This window comes from Neofelis nebulosa, chromosome 10 (assembly GCF_028018385.1).
Source record: "Neofelis nebulosa isolate mNeoNeb1 chromosome 10, mNeoNeb1.pri, whole genome shotgun sequence".
NCBI classification, from domain to species: domain Eukaryota; kingdom Metazoa; phylum Chordata; class Mammalia; order Carnivora; family Felidae; genus Neofelis; species Neofelis nebulosa.
In genome coordinates this window covers 59656183-59682576 of record NC_080791.1, presented here as the reverse complement: position 1 = coordinate 59682576, position 26394 = coordinate 59656183, and the positions used below count along the sequence as shown (strand labels likewise).

Here is a 26394-nt window from a genome sequence, read left to right as displayed (position 1 = left end):
ATGAATAAATAAAAGCTAGTACATAGCACATTCTCAGAGGCTCCAAGAAGCCTTGTGCCTCTATACCTCCTCATAAAAATCAACTCTTTGATCAAAACAATCAAACTTCTAACTTTATTATCTTTTAATGTTTTTATTTTTGAGAGCGTGCACACGCGTGTGCACACACACTCATGTGGGAGGGAGGGGCAGAGTGAGAGAGACACAGAATCCGAAGCAGCCTCCAGGCTCCTCTCTGCCAGCACAGAGCCGAACGTGGAGCTCAAACTCACAGACCGCAAGATCATGACCTGAGCCAAAGTCGGACACTTAACTGACTGAGCCACCCAGGCACCCCTCAAAGCAGTTCTAATCTTAAAAGTAACCACTAAAGAGCTTTTTTCTGAAGATACAAGAGCTTTACAAACATTAAAGGACCAAAACTACTCTGAAGAGGCAAGAACAGAAGAATTTTCTATTGGGAGGGATGTTGGACATATCTCTAGGGTGAGAAGCCACGGAGAAAGAAGGCTGGAGGAAACACCGTTGGCTGGAGGGAAGGACTGCTGTTTCAGAACCCTGACCTCGAGCTTATTTACCAAGCCTCACCCTCCCTCTCCAGAGGGTAGTGCTGAGTAATGAAGCAGTGTTGGTAAGCCTGTAACTTCCAGAGGAGAAAAGCAGAGGGCAAATCAAAACCCGGAGAGGATTCATTATAACATCCAAGAGGCCCTATTTGGTTCTCCCTGAAGAAGGGCTTTTCTACAAAACACCTAAGAACCTGTTCACCCTGTTTCATTGTCACAGAAGAGTAAACGGATCTGTCCCTACAGGCAACATATCTAGCACAATGTTTGTGCACAAACACAGAACTGATGATGAGAAAGCTAAAAGAAACGGAAGGAGGAACAGTTTCAACGTAAAGACTTGCAACTACTCCTGGAAACAGCCACACCAGTGGTAAAAACACACTAGATTTGGTATTGGAAGCCCCTGGAGGTTAAGTTCCCAATGGACTACCTACTAAATTTATGACTTTAGGAAAGTCACTGCCCTAGCTTGGGTCTCAATAAAAGAAGGTTATTGGTATTAGATAGATCATATCTAAAGCACTCTAAAAATTTCCCATGATTCTTTCTGCAGGACACCATTCTCAACAAGAACAACAACAAAAATCTTTGTAACAGAACTAATCTCAGAATCTGCTCAAAACTTCACCAGTTAGGGCTTCCTTTGCAAAAAAAAAAAAAAGCAAGTCCCCTAGAAACAAGCATTTTGTTTTTTACCCTACTGGGTCCCACCCCGAAGGAAGGCACATGTGGGTGCTTTACTAATTCAGATGACAGAAGGTGGTCCTTGGAAACTGGTAGCACCAATTTTGCATGGGGCACAAGCTGATTGGAGCTATACTCAAGGTATTTACAAGGTTTTGTAAATAAAAGTCACAGACAAAAGTGCAATTTATAATTACATTGGTCTAGAACGCCTAAATAAAAACAGCTTTCTATACTTGGTCAACAAATCACAGAATCTCAAAGTTGACAGACCTTAAAGGTCATCTAGTCCCAACCTACATTCATAGTGGAATACATGTGACAACTCTGCTGAAGATTTGCTATCTCCTGCCTGAGACAGAAATTTTACAACCTATTTGTATGTCTGAGCAAGGTCTGCTGATTTGACACAACTTATGATTTCAGCTGGAGAATAAGGATTCTGCCCAGGATCTGGTTTGTTTAAAATAGGCTTTAAGTAACTAAAAAACTCCGATGACACCTCTCTCTTCTCCCCTCCTCCCCCTCTCCTCCCACCCCCTCTGCTTTATCTTCCATGTCTCCACCTCCTACACAGCACTGAATCCCCTGTCTCTCTGGTTCCAAATCTACTTCTCCTATCACACCAGGATGCCTTTAATATCCAAAGAAATGAACAAACACAAATATTAGTAAGGGCTGGATTTCTAAATAGGATGCTAGATTGCCTCAAAAACCAAACTTGTTAATATGCTCCTAGTAAGTAAAATAAATGGGAATGGTGTCTAACGTGGCCATGATTTAAAAAAAAAAAAACAACAACAACAAACCTAACATTTAACAGACTTTAAAAATGTAAGGAAGGCTATGTCTCACATCTTAATTAATCTCCCCCTGAAAAACCCTAAGAAACAAACAGGTTTATTCCAATTTTAGAGAATAGAAGAAAATACCTGCTTCAAGGTCAACCTGCAAGATTGTACAGCCAGAACTCAAGTCTTCTAAAACCAGGGCTCTCTCCAGCACACCTCAACTACAACTTATACTTTTCTTATCAGTATAATCCTTTAGGTGTACAAAGCACTTACACATTCCTTGATCAAATGGTTTCTGCTACAACTAACTCATGGTATGGGCAAGTCTTAGGTGTCATTTTCTCCATTTTTAAAGATGCTAAGTAACTTGAACATCATTAGATAAAACAACATCCCAATGAATCTGGCATCATTGTGAAGGATGAGAGTTCCTCACCAGCAATTTTCCTAAAACTGAAATCCTCCCTCCACTTTATGACCAAATTTTTAAAACAAACAAAAACAACAAAGCAAAAAATACTATTTGCAATACAAATTCTTCAAAATATGTAAGATGGGTTACTCCTTATTTGGGACTAATGAAATTTAATCAGGGACATTCAACCATAAACATGAAATAAACACCTGTAAATACTGTGTTGGAGACTCAAACATGAACTAGACAGGTTTACAATCCTGTGGAGGAGAAAGAAACATACCTATAACTCACCTTAATACAAGGTGAAAGGACACAGACTTGGACAGTGCCAACGGGAAGGTGAGAGAACACTGGGAAGTCTAGACTTCTAGGGGACACACCAGAAAGGCAGTGTCCTGAGCAGAAGGCTTACTTGTGTGCACTTTTTCAAAAGATGAATCTGGCATAACATTGAGTCCAGGGGCAGAACAGTGAGGTGGCAATTGCAGCAGCAGAGATAAAAGTGCTGCTGACAGGGCAGGGGCAGCAGGAATGAAAAAGAATGGTGTTACTTGAAGGGCGCTGTGGAGGTAGACCCAGAGCTCTTAGGAACACAGGTGTGGGAAGGAAAAGACCTAGGATTCCTGTTTCACTGAAAAGATATCAGAACAGGAACACAGAAGTTACTGTTTTAGAGGACATGTGACGGCCTGATTGACTCGGGATGGATGATTAGAAAAGTTTTACCAAGGAAGTAACATTTAAGCCCAGTACTTAAAGTATGAGTAGGATGAGTAGGGTTTCACCCAAAAAGAAAAAAAGAGCATTCTAGGCAGAGAGAACAGCATGTGCAAAGACAGAGCTTATTACATTTGAGCAATGGCATGCAGTTTTAGGAAGGTGTAGCAGATGATGAGGATAAGTGGTACTAAACTGTGAGGTACTTACATCATACTAAGGAATTATCCTGTAGGTGATAGGAAACGATCAAGGTTTGTAAAGAGACAGAGTAAATGGGAGTAACATAGATCAGATCTATGTTTCACTCTGTATGACATACAAGCTAGAATTGTAAGAAACAAGAGGAAGGCAACATAGCACAGTAGCTAAGAGCATGGGGTCTAGAGTTAGACTGCCTAATTAAAATCCTGGCTCCAGAGCTTATTAGCTGTGCAACCTTAGGCAGGTTATTTAACCTCTCTGTGTCCCGTTTCCCCATCTATAAAATAGGAATAGTGATAGCACTTTCTTAGAGAGTCATTGTAAGGAATTAAGACAATACTTGTAAAGCGCTTAGCACAACACCTAGCACAGAGAATGCTAGCTGCTATTAGAGTCTGAAAATCCATTACTAGAAAGTTCTATCTGCATATGGTTTAGTGTTGTCCACACTCTTCCTTCTACCCAAAGCTTTCTTTTCCTGCCTCTTCATCTAGTTAATTCTAACTTATCCTTCATATTTCAGCTCAAATGTTACTTCCCTCATGTAAATTCTCCCTAACCACCTAGTTCCTAGTTCCCAGTTCCATACCAGGTCAAGTTCCTACTATGCATAGCACCATAGTACTTTCCTTCACAGCACTCAGTTTCTAATTATGCCTTTTTGCATTTCATTAATTCCTTTCTCCTACCATCATATGTTCCATGAAATCACAGATGGTGTGCTTGCCGCTGAATTCTTAGAACTCAGCACAATGCCTGGCACATAGAACATACTTGATAAGCATTTCTTAAATGAATGAAAGGTTTCAAAATATATTTTAAAAGTGAAGCCTCCAGACTCAATCTTCATATACAACGCAAGATACAGAGGGATACCTGGGTGAGTTCAAGCCCCGAGTCAGACTCTGCGCTAACAGTCAGGGCCTGCTTGAAATTCTCCCTCTCTCTCTCTCTCAGCTCCTCCCTTGCTTCTGCTTGCTCTCTTTCTCTCTCGAAAATATACTTAAAAAAAAAAAAAAAAAAAAAAAAAACCCAAGATACAGATAAAAGTAGTTGGTTTGAAGTAAAGGATGTTTGGAGCCCTGTCCCCTTTGCTTCCACCTGGTTCCTGAGTCTGTTCTGTAATTCTTTTTTTTCTTTTCGTTGTTCTGTAATTCTATTAAGCTTTGCACAATGCAGAGCAAAACCAATACATGTCTGAAGTAAAGCAGTGATTAAAAAAAAGAGGAAGCATGGGCACCTGGGTGGCTCAGTTGGTTAAGTGCCCGACTCTTGATTTCTGCTCGGGTCATGACCTTGCAGTTCATGGAATGAGCCCCAAGTCGGGCTCTGTGCTGACAGTGTGGCACCTGCTTGGGATTCTCTCTCCCTCTCTCTCTGCCCCTCCCCCACCTGTGGGTGGTCTCTCTCACTCAAAATAATTTAAAAAATTAAAAATAAATAAAAATAAATTTTAAAAAAGCAACAGTTTGAGAACCACTTATGACAGGCCCCGATAATCAACTGTAAGCAAAGAAAAAGGAAAATTCTAGAAGCACCTCTGATTTCCTAGCTTGAATGAGATGAGCATGTGTGCCAAAAACAAAAAGAATGCAAAAGCAGTAACTTCATTAATTGAGCACTAGTATCAACCCTATCAGGCAAGTGCTATTAATACTCTTTCAAGATGTTTTTCTCTTTCAAGAAGTTACAAGATGTTAAACAACCTTTCCAAGATCATGATGCTAACGAGTAGCAGAATTAAGATTCAAACCCACGTCAGGCGCCTGGGTGGCTCAGTTGGTTAAGCCAACTGAGACAGTTTGGTTCAGGGTTCAGGTCATGATCTCAGGGGCTGTAAGTTTGAGCCCCACACTGGGATCTCTGTTGTCAGTGCAGAGCCCCCTTCAGATCCTGTCTACCTCTCTCTCTGTCCCTCCCCTTTTTGCACACACTCTCTCTCAAAAATAAATAAACTTAAAAAAAAAATTCAAACCCAGGTCTATTTCACTCCAAAATTCATAATCTAAACCATCATGCTATCTGGCAGGTGGCTTGAAAATTTGGATTTAGACATGAGGTATCTACTGGACATACAATTAGGAAAATACAGTAGCTGGTGAAAAATATGATTTGGGGCTAGAGATACAGATTTGGGTCACCTTTAGAACAGTGTGACATAATCAGAAGAGGGCTTGCTTATTAGGCCTGTAAAGAGGTAATGCATACATTTGCTACTGAAACATATTAATCTTGTGTCAAAGTCTCTGCCTTGCACAGCTCTGGGGGCACCCACATTGACAGCAAGTGACAGACCGGGTGAAATTCCAAATCTCTGGGGATTCCTTTTAGACCCTTTATATTATTTTCATTTGAGGAAATTTTAACAGAAAGTCAAGGACCACACCAATATCAATTTAAAAGGAAGGCAATACAGGTGGTTAAGAGAATGGATTTTGTGATCAAACTTCTTCATTTTCTCTCCTTACATTAGGTTCACATCATCTCCTGCTTGGGATTCTACCTCCCTTACTAAAAAATGACTAGCATTTGTATACGGCTTTTTTTTTTTTTTTTTTTTTTTTAACATTTTTTATTTATTTTTGGGACAGAGAGAGACAGAGCATGAACGGGGGAGGGGCAGAGAGAGAGGGAGACACAGAATCGGAAACAGGCTCCAGGCTCCGAGCCATCGGCCCAGAGCCTGACGCGGGGCTCGAACTCACGGACCGCGAGATCGTGACCTGGCTGAAGTCGGACGCTTAACCGACTGCGCCACCCAGGCGCCCCAGTATACGGCTTTTTAACACTGACAGTGTGTCCCATCTATAAAGTATTTCACATGATCCTCACAACAGCTCTGCAAAGTAAACACTGTTTTCATTTTATCAAAGAGGAATGAAGTTCAGAACAGTACTTTGCCTAAGGTCACACAACTACAAAATAACAGGACCACAATGCAACTCTGATCTTCTGGCTCCAAACCTGAAGCTCTTTCCAGCAGATTCACCCCCAAGATAACCATGAGCCACACACCCACCTGTGAACCAACAGAGTGTCACCATCCCTATGTATACTTTCATTGCATTTAAGAAGAAAACAGATGGTAACTAGAAAGGGCTAATGGGATGCTGGTAATGTTGTTTCTTAAAACAACACTAGTTACGTGTTCACTTTGTGAAAACTCATGAGCTACATTACTTTATGCATTTTTCTGTATGTATGTTACACTTTAATTAAAAAAACAACAGACAGGGGACACCTGGGTGGCTCAGTGGGTTGGGCGTCTGACTTCAGCTCAGGTCATGATCTCACAGCTGGTGGGTTTGAGCCCTGCGTCAGGCTCTGTGCTGACAGCCTGGAGCCTGCTTCAGATTCTGTATCTCCCCACCCCCCCCCCTTCCCCACTCACACTCTCTCAAAAAATAAATATTAGAAAAAAATTTTTTTTAAAACCATTAGGCAAAATTAAGACAGACTAATCAAAATCAGGAGCACTAAGTTGGATGCCTCAGGGCTACATATATATTTACCTGGCTTCTCAAGCAGCAGGTACGTGTAGGACATGTATCAGTTAAGTAAGGATGCACAAAATCCTTGCACACTCAAATAATATGTTCACTCACTTGTCCCTACCCATAATGTCTAGGTGATGTGATTCTGATGAGGTTAGGAGCAAGAGAAGCCCAGAAAGGGGCCAAGATTACAGTTAATGGGGAAAAAAAAAAAATTGGCATTGAAAAGTGGAACCATCAGGGGCACCTGGATGGCTGGCTCAGTTGGTTAAGCGTCCAACTTCGGCTCAGGTCATAATCTCTTGGTTCATGAATTCGAGCCCCAAGTCAGGCTCTGTGCTGATAGCTCAGAACTTGGAGCCTGCTTCAGACTCTGTGCCTCCCTCTCTTTCTCTCTGCCCCTCCCCCACTGTTTTCTCTCCCTCCCTCTCTCAAAAATAAACATTAAAAAAATTTTTTTTAAAAAGGAAAGTGGAACTATACTATCAATAGTAAGATATCTCAATTTCAGAGAAAATGAAAATGTGAAAAAAAATAGCCAACAATTGAAAGATGTCACCAATTATAAATGCATTCTAATTTCAGGGTGTTAAAATGTAAAAACAGCAGCAAAGCATTTAAAAATAAATAAAATACAGGGGTGCCTGGTGGCTTAGTCAGTTGAGTTGCCAACTCTTGATTTTGGCTCAGGTCATGATCGCATCATTGTGAGACCATGCCCTGCACTGGACTCCATGCCCAGTGTGGATTCCCTTAATTCTTTGTTGTTGTTTTATTTAAACTTCTGCTCTGCAAAGACACTTTTTTTTTTTTTAACGTTTATTTATTTTTGAGACAGAGAGAGACAGAGCATGAACAGGGGAGGGTCAGAGAGAGAGGGAGACACAGAATCTGAAACAGGCTCCAGGCTCTGAGCAATCAACACAGAGCCTGACGTGAGGCTCGAACTCACAGACCGCGAGATCATGACCTGAGCTGAAGTCGGATGCCTAACCGACTGAGCCACCCAGGCGCCCCACAAAGACACTTTTTTTTTTTTTTAATTTTTTTTTTCAACGTTTATTTATTTTTGGGACAGAGAGAGACAGAGCATGAACGGGGGAGGGACAGAGAGAGAGGGAGACACAGAATCGGAAACAGGCTCCAGGCTCTGAGCCATCAGCCCAAAGCCTGACGCGGGGCTCGAACTCACGGACCGTGAGATCGTGACCTGGCTAAAGTCAGACGCTTAACCGACTGCGCCACCCACGCGCCCCACAAAGACACTTTTTAAAAAAAGTTTATTTATTTTGAGAGAGAGAGAGAGAGAGAGAGAGAGAGAACGAACAAGTGGTGCATGAAAGGGAGGTGGGGGGCGGGGCAGGGGACAGTGGATCCAAAGCAGGCTCCATACTGACAGCAGAGAGACCTATATGGGGCTCAAACCCACAAACTGTGAGATCATGACCTGAGCCAAAGTCAGACAACTAACTGAGCCACCCAAGTGCCCAGATTCTCTTAAGAATTCTTAAGAGATGATCTCTCTTCTCTGCTTCTTTTATTTCTGCTTTTTAAAAAAAAATTTTTTTTAATGCTTATTTATTTTTGAGACAGAGAAAGAAAGAGCACAAGCAGGGGAGGGGCAGAGAGAAAGGGAGACACAGAATCCGAAGCAGGCTCCAGGCTCTGACCTGAGCTGACGTCGGAGGCTTAACTGACTGAGCCACCCAGGCGCCCCTATTTCTGCTCAAGATTCTTTCTCTCTCTCTCCCTCTGCCCTTCTCTCCACTTGTGCTCTCTCTCAAAAAGCAAAACAAAACAAAAAAAAACAAAAACCCACAAATCCGTAATCTCTCAGCCCCTTTTTGTTCCCCTCCAGGCCCTCCCACAAGATAAATGTTAACAGATTTTTCCATGCCCTGAAACACATAAGCACAAATATATTTTTATATTAAAGAGGATTTTTTTATTTTTCTCTACTTTTAAAAAACTAGGTTTATACTTTAACATTGCTCTGCAACTTGTTTTTCTCACTTAATAATTTATCATGAACATCCCCCCACCCATGTCAATAAATAAAATTTCAACTCACACTTTAAAAAAGCTGTATGATAACAGTCCGTATAAAGGATATGACATAACATGTTCACATATTTTTCAATTGATAGACATGACTATTTTCAATCTGTTACCATGTTAAACAATGCCTATCCTTGTACATATTTCTTTCTAAATTCTTTAAAAATATTCTTTAATTCTTTAAATTCTTTTACAAAAAGAAAAATTTTTCTATCCCCACTTCCTTGTTGTCCAATGTTTTGATTGCTTCCTTTCCTATCATCATCCCTGCCTTACTTGCTCATAGAATTTTCCTCAGGGCCCAGTGTGATAAAGGAAGGCAAAGCAACTTGGAGAATGTCAAGACATGACATGTGATACTTACTGTTGGTAAATTAGAATTGGCCTGTCTTGGCCACCTCTCCCAGCCACCTGCACATTCTGCCCCCCCACCCCCATACATGTGCTCCTTGTTCTAGTCTCAGCAGCTGCTTCCCACTCAACTGACGTGGCAGAGCTGGGAAATTAGTCCTACTCTGTCACACTCCTGACCCTGGCCAGTGGAGATAGGCCCACCAGCTATCCAAACAAGTAGGAAGGAGAAAGAACACATTATCAACTATGAAATATTGTAATACAGAAGTATACGGAGTAAAATGTAAAACTCCCCATTCACCAAACCTTAACCCACATTTACCAATGGCACTTCCCTCCTTGGAGTGACCAGTGTTACAAGTCTGTTGTAACCTTTCAGACTTTTCTGTACACGTGTGTATGTATAAAGATATATGTGTAGATGTACATGTACATATATGTAAATAAAAAAACAAAGAGTGTAAATGTGTTTGATCTACATACCTGTAATCATACTGTTATAATTTGTTCTGCAACTTTCCTTTTTCACTTAAAAATCTGACATGTTTCCATTTTAATATATAATGGACTCCTCATACTTTTTCATGTTTATTTCTGAGAGAGAGAGAGAGAGCGCGCGAGCGCATGCACAAGTGTGAGAGGGGCAGAGAGAGAGGGAGACACAAAATCCGAAGCAGGCTCCAAGCTGTGAGCTGTCAGCACAGAGCCCTACATGGGGCTCGAACCCACAATCTGGAAGACTGTGACCTGAGGCAAAGTCAGATGCTCGACTGAGCCACCCAGGCGCCCCTATTTCCTCACACCTTTAAAAGCTTGAGAAAAATGCTATAGTTTTTGGATGGCTAGGCCTTCTAATATATTTCCCACTACCCAAAGGTCAACAAACTATGATCTGCAGAGGTAAGCAGAGCAGACCCTTGAACAATGTAAAGGTTGGGGCACCAAACCGCTCCACCCCCACCACCCCACCCCCACCACCCCATGCGGTTGAAAATCCACGTATAACTTCTGACATCCCAAAAACTTAACTACTAATATATTGCCTACTGTTGACTGGAAGCCTTACTAATAACATAAACAAATGATTAACACGTATCTTTCAAGTTATAAGTATTAATACTGTAATCGAAAAATAAAGCTAGAAAAAAGAAAACGTTACTGAGAAAAATCATAAGGGAGAGATAATACATTTACAGTACTGTACCGTATTTATTGAAAAAATCCACATATAAGGGGACCCATGCAATTCAAACCCACGTTTTTCAAGGGTCAACTGTAGTTGCAACTACACAGTCTGCAAAGCCTGAAATATTTACTACCTGGGCCTAAACAAAATAATTCACATTTAACATCTAAAGAGCAGTTTCTTAATGGAGATTAATTCTTATCCAACTGACCAGAGTATGGCTACGTTAGACTGATTTTAAATGAAATTTATATGCAAAAATAGGTCTGGTATGTAATATTGAAGAAACAAATCTAAAACACTCAAAGGACACCTGGGTGGCTCAGTCGGTTGAGTACTCGAGTCTTGATTTCAGCTCAGGTCATGATCCTAGGGTAGTGGGATCGAGCCCCGCCCTGGCCTCTGTGCTGAACCTGGAGCCTGCTTGAGGTTCTCTCTCCCTCTGCCCCTCTTCCCAGCTCACATGTGCCCTCTAAAATTAAAAATATACATATATTAAAAAATAAAACAAAACGCTCAAATGAGGTCAAAAGACATCCCCCTACTTCTGGGTTGAGTACAACTCTAATGAATTTCCAATGTGCTATTCTTCATCTTCTTTTTCTCTTTGATTTCAACTAATGGGAAACAGACCGGGTTCCTAATGTCCTTCAGTGATGCTGATGAGCAATGCAGCTCTCACTCACACACTACGATAATAGTATGAAATTAAAGTAAGCTCCCTCATCTCTGCTGAATATCCCCAACAAAGCCCCTCCAACACAACACGACACAGGTGTCTGTCCTTCTCTTTTGCTTGCAGAAGATTCACTATGAAGCAGCTAAGCATTTCTAGAATGTCTAGCCAACCGTTAAGAGCTAGGGTCCTGACTTTTGTGGGAAAGGAAGACCAATTCTCTCCTTCAGAGTCTACCCTTCTGAAGATCTGAGGCATGAAATTAAAGCATTTCTATGAGAAATTTTAGGTCATCCAATTTCTGTAGTACAGAAGGGGAAGGTGCTATCACCCCAATTTTATAAATGGAGAATTAAGAGTAACTTGTCTCCTTTTCCATTTCTAGAAGTCACGTCAGCAAATAGGGCTTCATAACAGTGACCACCCCCCAACACACACACATGCTTTCTCCTTCCATCCTCTCCCAAATTTTGGTTTTATATAATAATGGCAAAGAAATTATCATACCCTTCAGGGAAGTTAACTTAATCTAGTATTTTGAGTGGAAAATTATCAAAGAAAGAATATTATATTTTCCTCATGCAAGTGAGGCTTTAAGTGATTCTCTAGAAAGGAATTTGGCAATATATGTTAAAAGCCTAAAAGATGTTCATATTCAGGGGCACCTGGGTGGCTCAGTTGCTTGAGCATCAGACTCTTGGTTTTGGCTCAGATCATGATCTCACAGTTTGTGGGTTCAAGCACTGGCCCTGCAGAGCCTGCTTGGGATTCTCTCTCCCTCTCTCTCTCTGCCCCTCCCCTGCTCGTTCACGCTCTCTCTAAAAATAAATAAATACACTTTAAAAAATAAATAAAGGTACATTGCTGACCATTTCCTGCCTTCTTGCTTCTGGAGCTGCCTTAGTAAATGTAACTGGGAAATCAAGTAATATTGAGATGCCTACAAACCTTATTTATACTCTAGACCCAGGACCATCACCTTCTCAACCCTAAGATCTAAGACCTTACACTTAAAGAAAACAGACCAAGACCTAAATAACATGGATTGGATTGTGTTCTTCCTCACATCATAAACATTCAGGGGGTGCCTGCCTGGCTCAGTTGGAACAGCATGTGACTCCTGATCATGGGGTCATGACATTGAGCCCCACATTGGGTATAGAGATTACTAAAACTAATTAATTAAAATATCTTCTATCTCAAGAACACATTTCCCAAACATGCCAGGCATTTTCCAAGCTCTGTGCCTTTGCCCATGTGTAACCTCCTTCAAAATGCTTTCTTCCAAACCTACTGAAGTCCAAGTTCATCTTTTATAAGCTGGTTCAAATACCTTCTCTCTTCAGATGCTCTCCTTGTTCCCCCAATTCAAAAACAACTGTTCTTTCCTCCATATATCCCAATATTTCTTGTTCTTCTGCACATTTTATTCCATTCCTCTTTGGGTCTACACTAGCTGCAAATATGTTTCACTTGACTAAGTTTCTAGAGAGCAGAAATCATCTCATCCAGCTCCATTTCAGCACAATGCTTGCACACAGTAGGTGCCAAATAATGTTGCCTGACTGAATGACAGCCAACTGGCCCTAATCTAATGGATTCTTTCAGTGAAGCAGGCCAGTGAAGCCAAACTGTCAAAGAGGACAATCTCTCCAATTTAAAGTCACATACCTTGCGTGAGTGAACAGCCAAAAATGTCATGGGCCTGCCACTTTAAGGGGACTGGCAAGCTGACTGTGTTTACACAATCTTAATTAAAACTAAAGGGCACTAAAGGAAAGAAGAGAAACAGGGAGATTAAGAAGTGTGGATTCTTCAGGTCACCTCCTCCTCTGTTTAGAGCCCAAATCTCCCAGCCTAGTGTCTAGTGAGCTCACCAAACAGCCTATTCTCTCCTTGGGGTCTCTATAGGATGTAAGTGTCAAAAAGCAACTGATTAGGGCACTTTCTGTCCAGCAAATGGCTCTACTCTTGGCCATTCAACTCTAATTGTGGTTACCTGGGGCTTCTTCTCTAAATGAATCCCATTGCACCAATCATTAAGAGAATCCCTTTAAAGGTAGGCTTGAAATTAACCACAGCAGGGAACAAAGTCTCTAAATCTCCTAAATCACTATATCCACACTGTCCATTTTGATGAAATTCACCCCCACCTCTTTCAAACAATAGGTCCTACCAGGCAATGACTTCTCCCAGACCAGCATGTCCTGTGATTGTTTTTCAGGAGAAAGCTCCTAGTGCCTGCTTCCCATTAAACAGCTACTTGATGTTTGATCGCTCAGCTATGACTGCACATAGAGAGTAAAATCACTGTAACTTAGGGGCTAAAAAGGAATTCCACTCCTACCCCTAATCCAAAAGTCAAGCAACTTAGAACAAGTAGATACTTTCCCAGCTCAAATTTCCTTAGGCTTACCTGTTTTCAGATCTAGAACTCAGCATGTAAATTTTTCAATATCAAAATGAGGAAAACAAGGCCTAGAGTAAAAAAGAATTACAGGGGCACCTGGGTGGCTCAGTCAGTTGAGTGTTCGACTTCAGCTCAGGTCACAATCTCACGGTTCCATGAGTTTGAGCCCTACACTGGGCTCTCTGCTATCAGCACAGAGACCGCTTTGGATTCTCTGTTCCCTCTCTCTCTGTCCCTCCCACACCTGTTCTCTCTGTCTCTCTCTCTTTCAAAATAAAAAAATATAGGGGTGCCTGGGTGACTCAGTCGGTTGAACATCTGCCTTTGGCTCAGGTCATGATCTCACGGTTCATGGGTTTGAGTCCCACATCAGGCTCCGTGCTGACAGCTCAAAGCCTGGAGCCTGCTTCCAATTCTGTGTCTCCCTCTCTGCCCCTCTCCCACTCACGCCCTGTCTCTGTCTCTCAAAAATGAAAACATTAAAAAAAATTTTTTTAATAAAAAATTAAAAAAATAAAAACATACACATACATTAAAAAAGAAAGAGAATTGCAAATGATCATACAGCAACAGAATGTTTTGTTGACCCCGCTGCCTAACACCTTAATTTACTGACTAGTTATCAACAAAACCACCAACAAGATTCCAGGCCTTCAATCAATCAGCCTAATTGAAATCAGTTCAAGATAGGCTGCTTTCCCTCTTCCCATCCCCCTGCCTATCCTCACCCCTTCTCAAACCCAAATGCTGACCAAAAAAATAAAAAATAAAGATCAATGGAGTAGCCTGATCTATCATTTTTCCCAGAAAAAGACTATCTGCTTCCACTCTACCACGCCACCTGATGGATTCTGACATACTGGTGAGCAGAGGTGCTACAGTCTGAAGAACTTGTGACTGATTCTGGAGATGGGACTGCAATGGCTCCTCAGCTACAGTGTCCTACAGCGGCATGTTCCAATCCTTTCTGGCCCCCAATACATTTGTGATTTGGGAGGACTACACAAGAAAGGCTAATTTTCTCACACTATCTAGTCACCTTGACCTAGAAGCAAGCATATATGCACAGTGAGTATAAAGGAAGTGACAGGGACACCTGGGTGGCTCAGTTGGTTAAGTGTCTGACACTTGATTTCGGCTCAGGACATGATCTTGCAGTTGTGAGCTCTAGCCCCGCATCAGGCTCTGTGCTGACAGCATGGAGCCTGTTTGGGATTCTCTCTCTCTCTCTCTCTCTCTCTCTCTCTCTCTCTGCCCCTCCCGTGCTTGAGCTCACTTTCTCTCTCTCTCTCTCTCTCTCTCAAAAATAAGTGATTAAAACTTAAAAAAAAAAAAAGAAAGAAAGGGCGCCTAGGTGGCTCAGTCAGTTAAGTGTCTCACTTTAGCTCAGGTCATGATCTTGCGTTTTTGAGTTTGAGCCCCACATTGGGCTCTGTGCTTCAGCTCAGAGTCTGGAGCCTCCTTCAGATTCTGTGTCTCCCTCTCTCCGTCTGGCCCTCTCAAGAGTAAACATTTAAAAAAAAATTTTTTTTCATTAAAAAAAAAAAAAGACAGGGCACCTGTGTGGCTCAGTGGGTTAAGCACCTAACTCTTAATTTCTGCTCAGGTCATGATCTCAGGGCTCGTAAGTTCAAGCCCCACATCAGGCTCCGCTCTAACAACACAGAGCTTGCTTGGGATTCTTTCTCTTCCCCTCTCTCTACCCCTCCCTGGCTCAAGCTCGCACTCTCAAAATAAATAAATAAATAAAAATTAACAAAAATAAAAAAAAATTAAGTGACACCTTTTTAAACAAAATTTCCAATCTTATTAAATCAAATGAAAACTGCAGTCAAAATAGTCTCTGTAGGAAGTTATTTACTTATTCTAACAATATAATCATTGCTCAAAATATATATGAAACACTCTTTTGGAAATTGCCTTTAAAGTCTACTCTGTGAGACACACAAAAATTAAATCTTACTGTTTTGCAGTCACACCTCATTTTTCACCAAAAAATGTACTGCCTTGCTTGACTCTTTGGCTTATAGTATCTTTTGGCTGTGAACCCACCAAGCAAGGTTCAGTGAAGATTTGCTACTTCTGAGGACATTCAAAAGATTGGCTTAGGAGCCAAAAATATTCTGAGCATTGGCAGCATCACCAGAATAAATATAAAGTCTGAGAACACAATTACTTTGAAGAGGACAAACTTACAAATACTGTTAAGTGTCCTACAACTACAACAAAGAGGACAAGATATGTGCAATATACGTCATGTGTTAAGCTATTACATTACTTTACTGTTTATTTTTTTAAGTTATTTATTTTGAGAGAGACAGAGACAGCGTGAGTGGGGGAGGGGCAGAGAATGCGGGAGAGAGAATCCCAAGCAGGCTCTGCACTGTCAGCACAGAGCCCAATGCGTGGCTCAAACTCATGAAATCGTGAGATCATGACCTGAACCTAAACCAAGAGTCGGATGCTTAACCGACAGAGCCACCCAGGTATCCCAACTGTTTATTTATTTTTGAGAGAGAGCCCGTGCACGTGCACAAATGGGGGAGGGGCAGAGAGAGCAAGAGACAGAATGCTAAACAGACTCCAGGCTCTGAGCAGTCAGCACAGAGCCCAACACGGGGCTTGAACCCACGAACCACAAGATCATGACCTGAGCTGAAGTCTGATGCTTAATCAACTATGCCACCTAGGTGACCCTATGTTACTTTACAATCACACATTACGTAGTCATAAATTTTGGCCCTGGAAGAAATCTTCCGTATCATATAATCCAAACTGTTTATGTTTATATATGAAAAAACTTCAGTCCAGAGGTTACGTAATTTGTCCCTGGTCACACAGCTGGTCAGCAACAGTCAGGACTAGCAACCCAGTCACCCTGACTTCTGGCATAATCCACAAACATATCCTAATCCAATTCCTCCCATTTCCGTGTTCCTCACTGCTGTCTTTCAAAGGGAAAGGAAATAACTTGAGACACTAAAGCACACCAGAATGGTTCTGAAACTCAGTAGCTGAGAAAGATCGGCTTAACACCAGTTATCCCTCTATAATCGCCCCTACAGGTATAAGTCATTGTTTAGTATGTAGTTCACAAGAGTTCTGGATAAAGGGAAACCTATGATCACTTCCCCCCAAAGCAAGAATATGTTTATTAAACCTCTCTCCCTGGGTGGCTCAGTAGGTTGAGCATCCGACTTCGGCTCAGGTCATGATCTCAAGGTTAGCGAGTCTGAGCCCCGCATCGGGCTCCCTGGTGTCAGCCTGTCAGTGCAGAGCCTGCTTCAGATCCTCTGTTCCCCTCTTTGCCTCTCCTCCACTTGCGCTCTCCCCAAAATATTTGAACAAACAAACAAAAAACTCTCTTCCTACCTCCTGCAGTAACCCATGTGCTTCAAGTAATTGAAAGGTCACTATGAAGAACATGAATCAGAGAAAAAGAAAATAATAAAGCTTCTGTTCAGGAAAAGGCTGATCTATGAAAAAGCAGAGAAAGGACAGAAACCATCCTGAACTTACCTCCTGGTGGACAGCTTCCCCAGGCCTGGACAAGATCCCTGGCAGACTGGCTTAGAATTAGCCTCTACCCAGGGAAGGGGCAAAGGGGCAGGAATGCTTGTTCATTCTCCCATCCCACCCACTGTTGGTCAGCTCAGCTTCATATCATCTTGGGCAGCCCCAGCATTCTGTAGATCAGACAGCAAACGGAAGGGAAGCCACACAGCCTAGGTCAATGGGGTGAGTCAGTGGCAGAGCAGGAAGAGTCACTGGGGCAGAAATTCTGGCCTCCTGTGGCAAGATTGCCAAACCACACCACACCCCTACCCCCACCCCCACGCCTTGGTCAGCACTGGGAAGGCCCTATTAGGATTCTGGTCTCCAAACCAAGAGAAGTCCTTCCTCAGGAGGCTCCATATCACTAATTTCCAAGTGTGTTTCTCCTCAAAAACCTTCCATGGCTTTCTTCTGTCTAAAGCATTATATCTAAATTATTTGGCTTCATTTTCAAAGCCCTCCATTATATGGCCTCAAGTCATTTATTCAACCTTACTTCCCACTATTCCACAGCATACACTCTGAACTAATCAAGCCAGTCTTCCCACTTCTCTCTGCATAAGACTCTATTTCTCATTCCCATGCCTTGAGTTATCCAGCAGTGGTAAATTCAAATACCTGAGTCAGGCAGGTAAAAGAAATGGATTCTCCAGTGGAGCATATGGCAGAACTATGGAGTGTTGTCCCCACCTAAAGGCATTCAAATATTTTATTATTTTTTTAATTATTTTATTTTTTTAATGTTTATTTATTTTTGAGAGAGACTGAGAAAGAGAGGGAGGGGCAGAGAGAGAGGAAGACAGAAGATGTGTGGGCTCTGTGCGGACAGTAGAGAGCCCAATGAGGGGCTCGAACTCACGAACTGGGAGATCATGACCTCAGCCAAAGCTGGATGCTTAACCTACCGAGCCACCCAGGCGCCCCAAGGCATTCAAATATTTTGATTCAAATATTTATGCAGTTCTTGGGGCGCCTGGGTGGCGCAGTCGGTTAAGCGTCCGACTTCAGCCAGGTCACGATCTCGCGGTCCGTGAGTTCGAGCCCCGCGTCAGGCTCTGGGCTGATGGCTCGGAGCCTGGAGCCTGTTTCCGATTCTGTGTCTTCCTCTCTCTCTGCCCCTCCCCCGTTCATGCTCTGTCTCTCTCTGTCCCAAAAATAAATAAAAAATGTTAAAAAAAAAATTAAAAAAAAAAAAAAAAAAACAAATATTTATGCAGTTCTTCACTTTGAGCATCACAATAACTTATTAAATAGTTATTAATACTCTTTCTAACTTGCAAGTGAAGAAACTTTCCCAAGGTTAGGCAGCTGGCAAAATCCTGGGCATCACCTCTGAAGCCAAAGCAAGAGCTCTAAAGTAAACGCTCCCCAGTAGTACAAACACCATAGAAGATACAGCACTCTAAATCTGAAGAGGAAATTCATTTTTCATGATATACATGCAACTTTATTAGTAGTAGTAGTAGGACGGAGGGGCGCCTGGGTGGCTCAGTCAGTTGGGCATCCAACTTCGGCTCAGGTCATGATCTCACGGTTTGTGAGTTCAAGCTCCACATCGGGCTCTGTGCTGACAGCTCAGAGCCTGGAGCCTGCTTCGGATTCTGTGTCTCCTTCTCTCTCTGCCCCTCCCCAACTTGTGCTGTCTCTGTCTCTCAAAAAATAGATAAATGTAAAAAACAATTTTTTTTTTAAATAGTGGGATGTAAAACCCAAAGAGCAGCTTATCTAACCATATACTCCAACTATCTCAAATTCTATTCATGTTCCTGCCAAAGTCTCTCCTAGTTATTCCAGGCCCTACTGAGTTCCCTCTTCTCTCAATTCCTATAGAGCTTACAGACTAGACAACATAGTCGAGTGCTAAATTATATACAGTCATGCAAAACTGAAGTGAGTCCATGTGTTTTCTAGCTTCACTAATCAAACTACTGTATTAACCTATCTAGTTCTACTAAAAATGTTTAACCTGAATCTAATGAAGAAGAGATAATCATACAAATCCAAATTAAGAAATATTCTAGGGGTGCCCAGGTGGCTCAGTTGGTTAAGCATCCAAATCTTGGTTTTGACTCAGGTCACAATCTCACAATTCGTGAGATAGAGCCCCATGTCGGGGTCCACACTGACAGCATGGAGCCTGCTTGGGATTCTCTCTCTCCCTCTTACTCTCTGCCCCTCCCCCCAATCACACTCTCCCTCAAAATAAATAAATACACTTAAAAAAATTCTGCAAAAATCCACCTAACCTCTTAAAGAATGTCAATGTTGCGACAGATAAAAAAGCATTCAAGATTGAGAGATTAGGGAATTGCTCAAGGGGCATGACAAAATTATCACAACTAAATGCATGAATGACCCTTCACTGAAGGCTGATTTGAAAAAAAAAAATCTATAAAAGACATTACTGGGAAAATGTGAGATGTCTGAACAAGTATTATACACTGGATGTACTGAATCAATCCTAAATTTCCTGAGACCTAGCTGTATTGTTATTATATAGGCAGATACTCTTGTTTTTAGGAAACACTGCTGAATTATATTTAGGATGAAGTAACATGATGTTTGCATCTAATAGTCCAAAGGTTCAGAATATGAAGAATGGAGAGCAAATGCAGCAAAATGTTAACAACTGGCAAATGTAGGCAAAGAGTTTGTTATATTTTTCTTATAAAGTATCGATAGATTTGAACACACACAAGAGTATATAAATATCTATGATTCCTATAAAGAATCTACAGGTTTGAACAGTTGGTGAGGAGGGAAATCCTGTATTGTACATTTCTTTATATACTCAGCTCTCTGAGAGATAAAACAGGCACTCATTGTTTATTTGCTCACTACCTACGGAAACTGGGCTTTGGAGGTCAGCAACCAAACAGAGTCCACTTTGCAGCAATTCATGAGGGGTACAGTAGCAAACTCCTAAGGAACAAGAGGTTTCCCTCAAACTCACACCATCACACCACATGGAAGATAGAAAAGTAGGTAATCAAAGCTATTGTTATCTCGCCCCTCACTGAAGCCATCCAGAAGTGAGACACTTGACAAATGCCCACTTACAGGGCAAAACAGTTGATACCCACACGAAGGACCAAGATCCAGGGTCACATTGCATCCACCTTGTCATCGGGTACCAAAAACTTGATAGCCTGCAAAAGAAGTATGTCTGACCAGTCACAGGAAGGCACTCAAGTGGTCAAATAAATAAGCCTGAAATATACAGTCTTTACTCCTCACCATATAAAACCTGTCCTCAATTGCAGTAAGGCAGAAGAAATCTGCCAGGCTCAATCACTGGCATTTCCTGCACTGGCTTCAAAGAAATCAGCCCTTAAATAGGACAGAAAGGGCAGCTGACACAGCTGTCTACTGAGGCCTCAACCCAGGAGCATGCTGTGCAATATGCCCTCTTCCCCTTCTACAGCCACCAGATCATTTTACTTCTGCCAAGTGGTCCCTTATTAGGATGACTGATTGCCCAATGGCCAACCCTTAACCTTGATTCTCTCCTCCCCTCACTGACAGCCAAGATATCTTTCCAGATAGCTCCTCCTCCAATTTAGCAGAAAGAACAGCCAAAACTATTCCCCCTCAAACCTCCGTCAACTGAAGTAAGACCTATAGTAGTATTACACACAGCTTATTTCTCAAACCTACCATTTTTAGCGTTTTTACCAAAGACAGAATGAAAACATATAAAGCCCGCTTGTCAAGCTTTGGCATTATAAACTATGAAGGAGAGAAAATACAATGCTTTTAGATGTGATCTGGCAAAAAAGCTCTCAACAGTTCTTATGCTACCAAAAGTAACAAGATACAATTTAACATGATTAAACATGAAGGTTTGCATTCACTAAACTAATACAAGAAGGTAGAGACTTGGTACAGCAGTTTATATTAAATAGGCTGCCTTTGGGCCCTTGGGGTAGGGGAGGGAGCAGGCTGCATATGGTGGGAGGCAGAAGAGAGGATGTCACACTCTCAGTGAACCATGAATGTAACACAGCTGCCCAAAACACCAGCGCAGGCTTGGGTTGTGTTAGAAGACAACTCTGTGCCCCACTTTTAAAAAGCAAAGTCAGAGTCCACGCAGCTAAAGAATGAAACAATTGTGGTGAAAAGTCTAAAAGTCATATATCGTAGCAAATGTGAGGGAAGAACTACAGATGTTTAGAGAGGGAGAACACGAAAATGTGTTCAAATATATGCACACTTGTCATGCAGGTGAAGAGAAAAATGTATGTGTTCTGCAGGAAGACAAAACCAGAACTAGTGAGTAGAAATTACAGAAAGATAGAGTTCGGTTTGACATAGGGAAAAACTTTCAGCATAGTAAGAAAGTTAAGAATGTGAGTTATGGAACCCAGAATGCTTGGATTAGAACACCAACTCCACTTACACTGTATGGCTTTGAATAGACTACTTAATTTATTTGTGTCTCAGTTTCCTTGCCTTTTAAAGGGAATAGTAATAATGACAGTATTTACCTCACAGAACTTTGGGAAGCAGTTCACGTAAAGCACTTAGAACAGAGCCTGCTCACAGTATATCCTGAAGAAAAAAACAATGTTAACTATTGCCATGACTGTTGATATAATAAATGAGATAACCTGAGAATCTTCCCACTAAATACACCTGGAAATGCTTAGAAAAATATAATAAACATCCTTTTAGAGTATGCCAATTAAGTTACTATCTCTCAGCTCCACACCTACCCTGTTACACTCTGCTCTGTGACACTGGGGCTTGGACTCCGCCAACCCTATCACACCTTTGCCAGCTGGCTCTGTAGGAGGTGCTAAAGGGAAAATGGAAGGCAGGAACTTCCTCCTTCGTATGGCCTGCTGTTTCTTGACAACAGCAGTTGGTTCCTTCCCACTTCTTGCTAAACTCCCAGAACCAGCCTCAATGCGCCCCCCCTCAGAGGCACCAGCACCAGCTGGGCAGAACTCAACCAAACCTGGCTCCTCCAGGCCCTTCCTGCAAACACCTGAGAAACCAGCAGCACCAGGAGACGCCCTCTCCTCAGAGAATCAGGGCGTAGTTCCTCCAGATCCCTTCAGATTTACAGGATCTGAGAACTCCAACCTTTCTTCCCTTTGTTTTTTGGCCCTAGATGAAGTAGCTGCTTAATGCAGTTATTACATCAAAGATACCCTTTTTGCTTGTCCAGCCCTCCAGCAAGGCTTTAAACTAATTCTCTTTACTGAGTTCACTTTTAAAATAGCTATGTGTGGTTTCTATTTTCCTGACTGGATCCTGATACATAGATAAACTGAGCTCACAAGAAAGTAAGGAAGTCCCAGGAAAAGCGACCTGACAGCATAGCTATCCTAGCAGTGTAAAGAATTTATAACCATCTCTTTGTCCAGGAGACAGATTCTGAGCCTACAAAGAGCAGCTGAGATCCCTATACAAAGGCTAAGACATTCAATAAAGACAGACCAGGGGAAAAAAATCTGTCCACAGGGAAATAAGGAAGCTTGTCTTGCTCACCTAGTGAAGTGGGAGGAAAAAACCCTCCTAGGAATTCAAAACCATAGTCGTTTTGCGGCCTAAGCTCGTGGCCTAAAAATCTACAAGTAGAGAAAAATTACATACATTTTGGTCCCAGATTGGGACTAGCCATGAGTGCCCAACAGAAGCAACCACAAAGTTGCTCCAGAAGATATATGAATGGCCAATAAATATGTGAAAAGATGTTCAACATCATCAGTCATTAGAAAAATGCAAATTAAAACCACAGTGAGATACTACTACACCTCCATGAGAATGGCTAAAATTAAAAAGGCTGACAATACCAGGGTGCCTGAATGGCTCAGTCAGTTAAGCATCCAACTCTTGATTCCCCCTCAGGTCATGATCTCATGGTAGGTGGAACTGGGCCTCATGTCAGGCTCCATGCTAAGGGCATAGAGCCTGCTTGGGATTCTCTCTCTCTCCACCTCTCCCCTACTTGCACTGTCTCAAATAAAATAAACTTAAAAAAAAAAAAAAAAGCCAACAATACCAAGTATTTGCAAGAATACGAAGCAAACAGAGCTCTCACATACTGCTTAAATGGTGTTACCACTTGAGAAAACTGGTAATTTCTTAAAAAATTAAACATATACCACCATACAACCCAGCCATTCCACTCTGAAAAGGAAAGTATACAAACACTCAAAGATTTATACATGAATGCGCATAGCAATTTCATTTATAACATCCAAAACCTGGAAACAACTCAAATGTCCATGAACAGTGAATAAGCAAAATTACCTGATACAACCATATAACAGAATACTACTAACAAATTACTGATATATGCAACTAAATGGATAAATCTCACATGCATTATGCTATGTGAAAGGAACTAAGCCCAAAAATACAACTGTATGATTTAACTTATATAAAATTCTAGGAAACACAAATTAATCTACAATAGTTCCTGAGCCAAGGTGAAGGGAAACACGGACTGTAAAGAAGCACACAGAAATTTTGGGGAGTGATGGTACTGCTCTATAATTTGATTGTGGCAGCTTTTGATAAGTGTATATACATCTTTCAAAACTTTTCACTACAAATAAAGTTTACTGTACATAAATTATCCATAAGCAAAGTTGACTTAGACTGAGGGACAGAGCACAGTGGGGGAGGGGCAGAGCGGAAATCTGAAGCTGGCTCCAGGCTCTGAGCTGTCAGCAGAGCCCGACACTGGATCGAACTCACCATGAGATCGTGACCTGAGCCAGAGTCGGACACTCAACCAACTGAGCCACCCAGCTGTCTCATGACCGCAAATTTTTTTACAAAACTTATGCAAGATATGAAATCCCAGACTGAGGAATCACTATAAACCCCCAGTAGGGTAAAATTAAATCCACACCATGTAATGAAACTGTAGAACACAAACAACATGGGAAGATCTTTAAAACAGAGAAAAATGCAGGTTACCTAAAAAAATGATAGTTAAATTGTGAACACATTCTCAAAAGTAACAAAAAAAGCCAGAATTTCAGTAAAATAACATTTTCAACATGCTGAAAGAAAATATTTGGAAGCCTAGTACCCAGCTAAACTATTAAGACTAAAGAGTAAATAGGGGCGCCTGGGTGGCTTGGTCGGTTAAGCGTCCGACTTCGGCTCAGGTCATGATCTCACGGTCCGTGGGTTCAAGCCCCGCGTCGGGCTCTGTGCTGACGGCTAGGAGTCTGGAGCCTGTTTCAGATTCTGTGTCTCCCTCTCTCTGTGACCCTCCCCCGTTCATGCTCTGTCTCTCTGTCTCAAAAATAAATAAACGTTAAAAAAAAAAAAAAAGAGAGTAAATAAAGATGTTTCCCAGAAGAATGTTTACCACTAACTGACCCTCACTGAAGAAAACATCTGAAAGATACATTCATCTCTTTAACAAAAATGGAACAAAGTGCAAGAAAGAATTGTGACAAAACAAATAGTAAACATATAAGGGTAAGATGAAAAACTCACTGCAGCACAAAACATAATACTGTTGGGGAGCCTAGGTGGCTGAGCCGGTTAAGCACTGACTTCGGCTCAGGTCATGATCACACGGTTCATGAGTTCAAGCCCCACATCTGGCTCTGTGCTAACAGGTCAGAGCCTGAAGCCTGCTTTGGATCCTGTGTCTCCTCTCTCTGTGCCTCCCCCGCCCCTCTTTCTCTCTCTCTCTCTCAAAAATAAAATAAACATTAAAAAAAATTTTAACATAATGCTATTACAATACAGTAACAATTATTATCACTTAGAATTGTTCAATATTGAAATAGACTGCCTTTGGGAGTTGTCTCATTCTTGGAAGTGATCATTTTTGAGTTCAGACAACACCTTTTGAGAAGTCTGGTATACACTGGAGAAGAGGCTTAAATAAATGACCCCCAATATAGCTACTGACCACAGGGTGTTATCAATTAGACACAGCTGTCAAAACATTCCCTGATCAGTTCTGTGTAGCCACCTGTGGCAGGGCTTGCCCCTATCCTAACAGTTCTAGAATTCAAGTATTAGTTCAAAGCATTCTTCTCGCTCCCATATTCCATAAGTAAAGAAGAACACTCTAGATAGAAATGTTTCCTATATGAGCTTTCAGGTAGTATCTTCTAGCTTTGGGGAAGTACAGCTTTGGCTTTTGATTAAGATTAAGGAATTACAATTAGTCATCATTTGCTTAAACTTGGGCCAAGAAAAGAGTACTTTAGGGGCTTTTACAGACAAGTACATGCTTCTTCCTCTAACGAGGAAATACCATACAGGAACAGAGAGGGAAGGAGTACATACACTAATCCCTACTGACTGAAAGCTACCTTGCTTGATCTGAATGTTCCCTCCAGGTTCCCGTATATTCACAGCAGTAAAGATCTCCACAAGGTAGCCCCAATTCCCTTCCCAACAAGGTTTCTGCCCACCACAAAGTAACACACATGACGGTCCAGAACTTTGGAAAGACAGGACCAGGCAACAGACACCAGAGAGAGGAAAACACGGATCAAAGCAAGTATCACATTTTTAGAAGGCAGCCCCATTCCCCACAAAAAGAATACAGCAGTTCAAAAGCCACTAAATGAAGATGGGAAAGCCAGGCTCCTATTTCCTTTCAGTCCATGAAAGCTCATTCATTTCAAAGCATACATTAATGGCCATGACATGTCTCACTCATAGCTGTCTAGGCATCAGGATAAAGGGACAAAAGACACTGTCTCCACTCAGAAGGACAAACATGCAGACACTCTTCCAATGCAAGATGAGAAGTACTCTTCCAGAGGTAACGAAGAAGGCGCACCCAGAGGAGGGAGCATCAAGCCAATTAGGTTCTTTCCCACCCACAACCTTCACACACTTAGTCATAAATTTGTACTTTCTAAGATGTTTCCATGAAACAACCTACCTGATTTGACCCTAAGAACAACTCACACACAGCCCCCACACGGCCCCTCCCCCCCTCAAGCCAACCCTTAAACACCCCAGTACAGCCAACCACGCACTAGCTATGTAATCCTGGCCAAAAAAACATTATAAAATACCGCCGGTTCCCTATCTCTAATAAAGTATAACTGGAAAATTAGGAATATTAAAAAGATGATCCATATAAAGGGTGTGGCACAGTGTCTGAAACGTAGTTGGTGCTCTGAAAACGTTTACTACCAATATTGCTACTGCTATTGTTAACAATAATAGGCGGAGACTTTCCTGGGACCTCTCGCTCACAAGCCTTTCAGGAACAGGCACTACCCCGCACCCCGGTCGTCCTCAGACAAAATTCCACGGACACACCCCCAAAC

At 41.8% G+C, this 26394-nt stretch overlaps 1 protein-coding gene across 2 annotated transcripts in view; it reads right to left on the bottom strand.

Moving 5' to 3' along the window:
• NUMA1 (nuclear mitotic apparatus protein 1) overlaps positions 1 to 26394 on the bottom strand; it is a 72404-nt gene that overhangs the window by 45672 nt on the left and 338 nt on the right. The window contains exon 1 of one of the 2 annotated variants that reach the window (XM_058687894.1): positions 17084 to 17267. The exons of the other annotated variant lie outside the window; for it this stretch is intronic. The gene's annotated coding sequence lies outside the window, so the exon portion shown is untranslated. Of the gene's footprint in view, positions 1 to 17083; positions 17268 to 26394 lie in introns of those variants that run through there. 2 annotated transcript variants of the gene reach the window in all.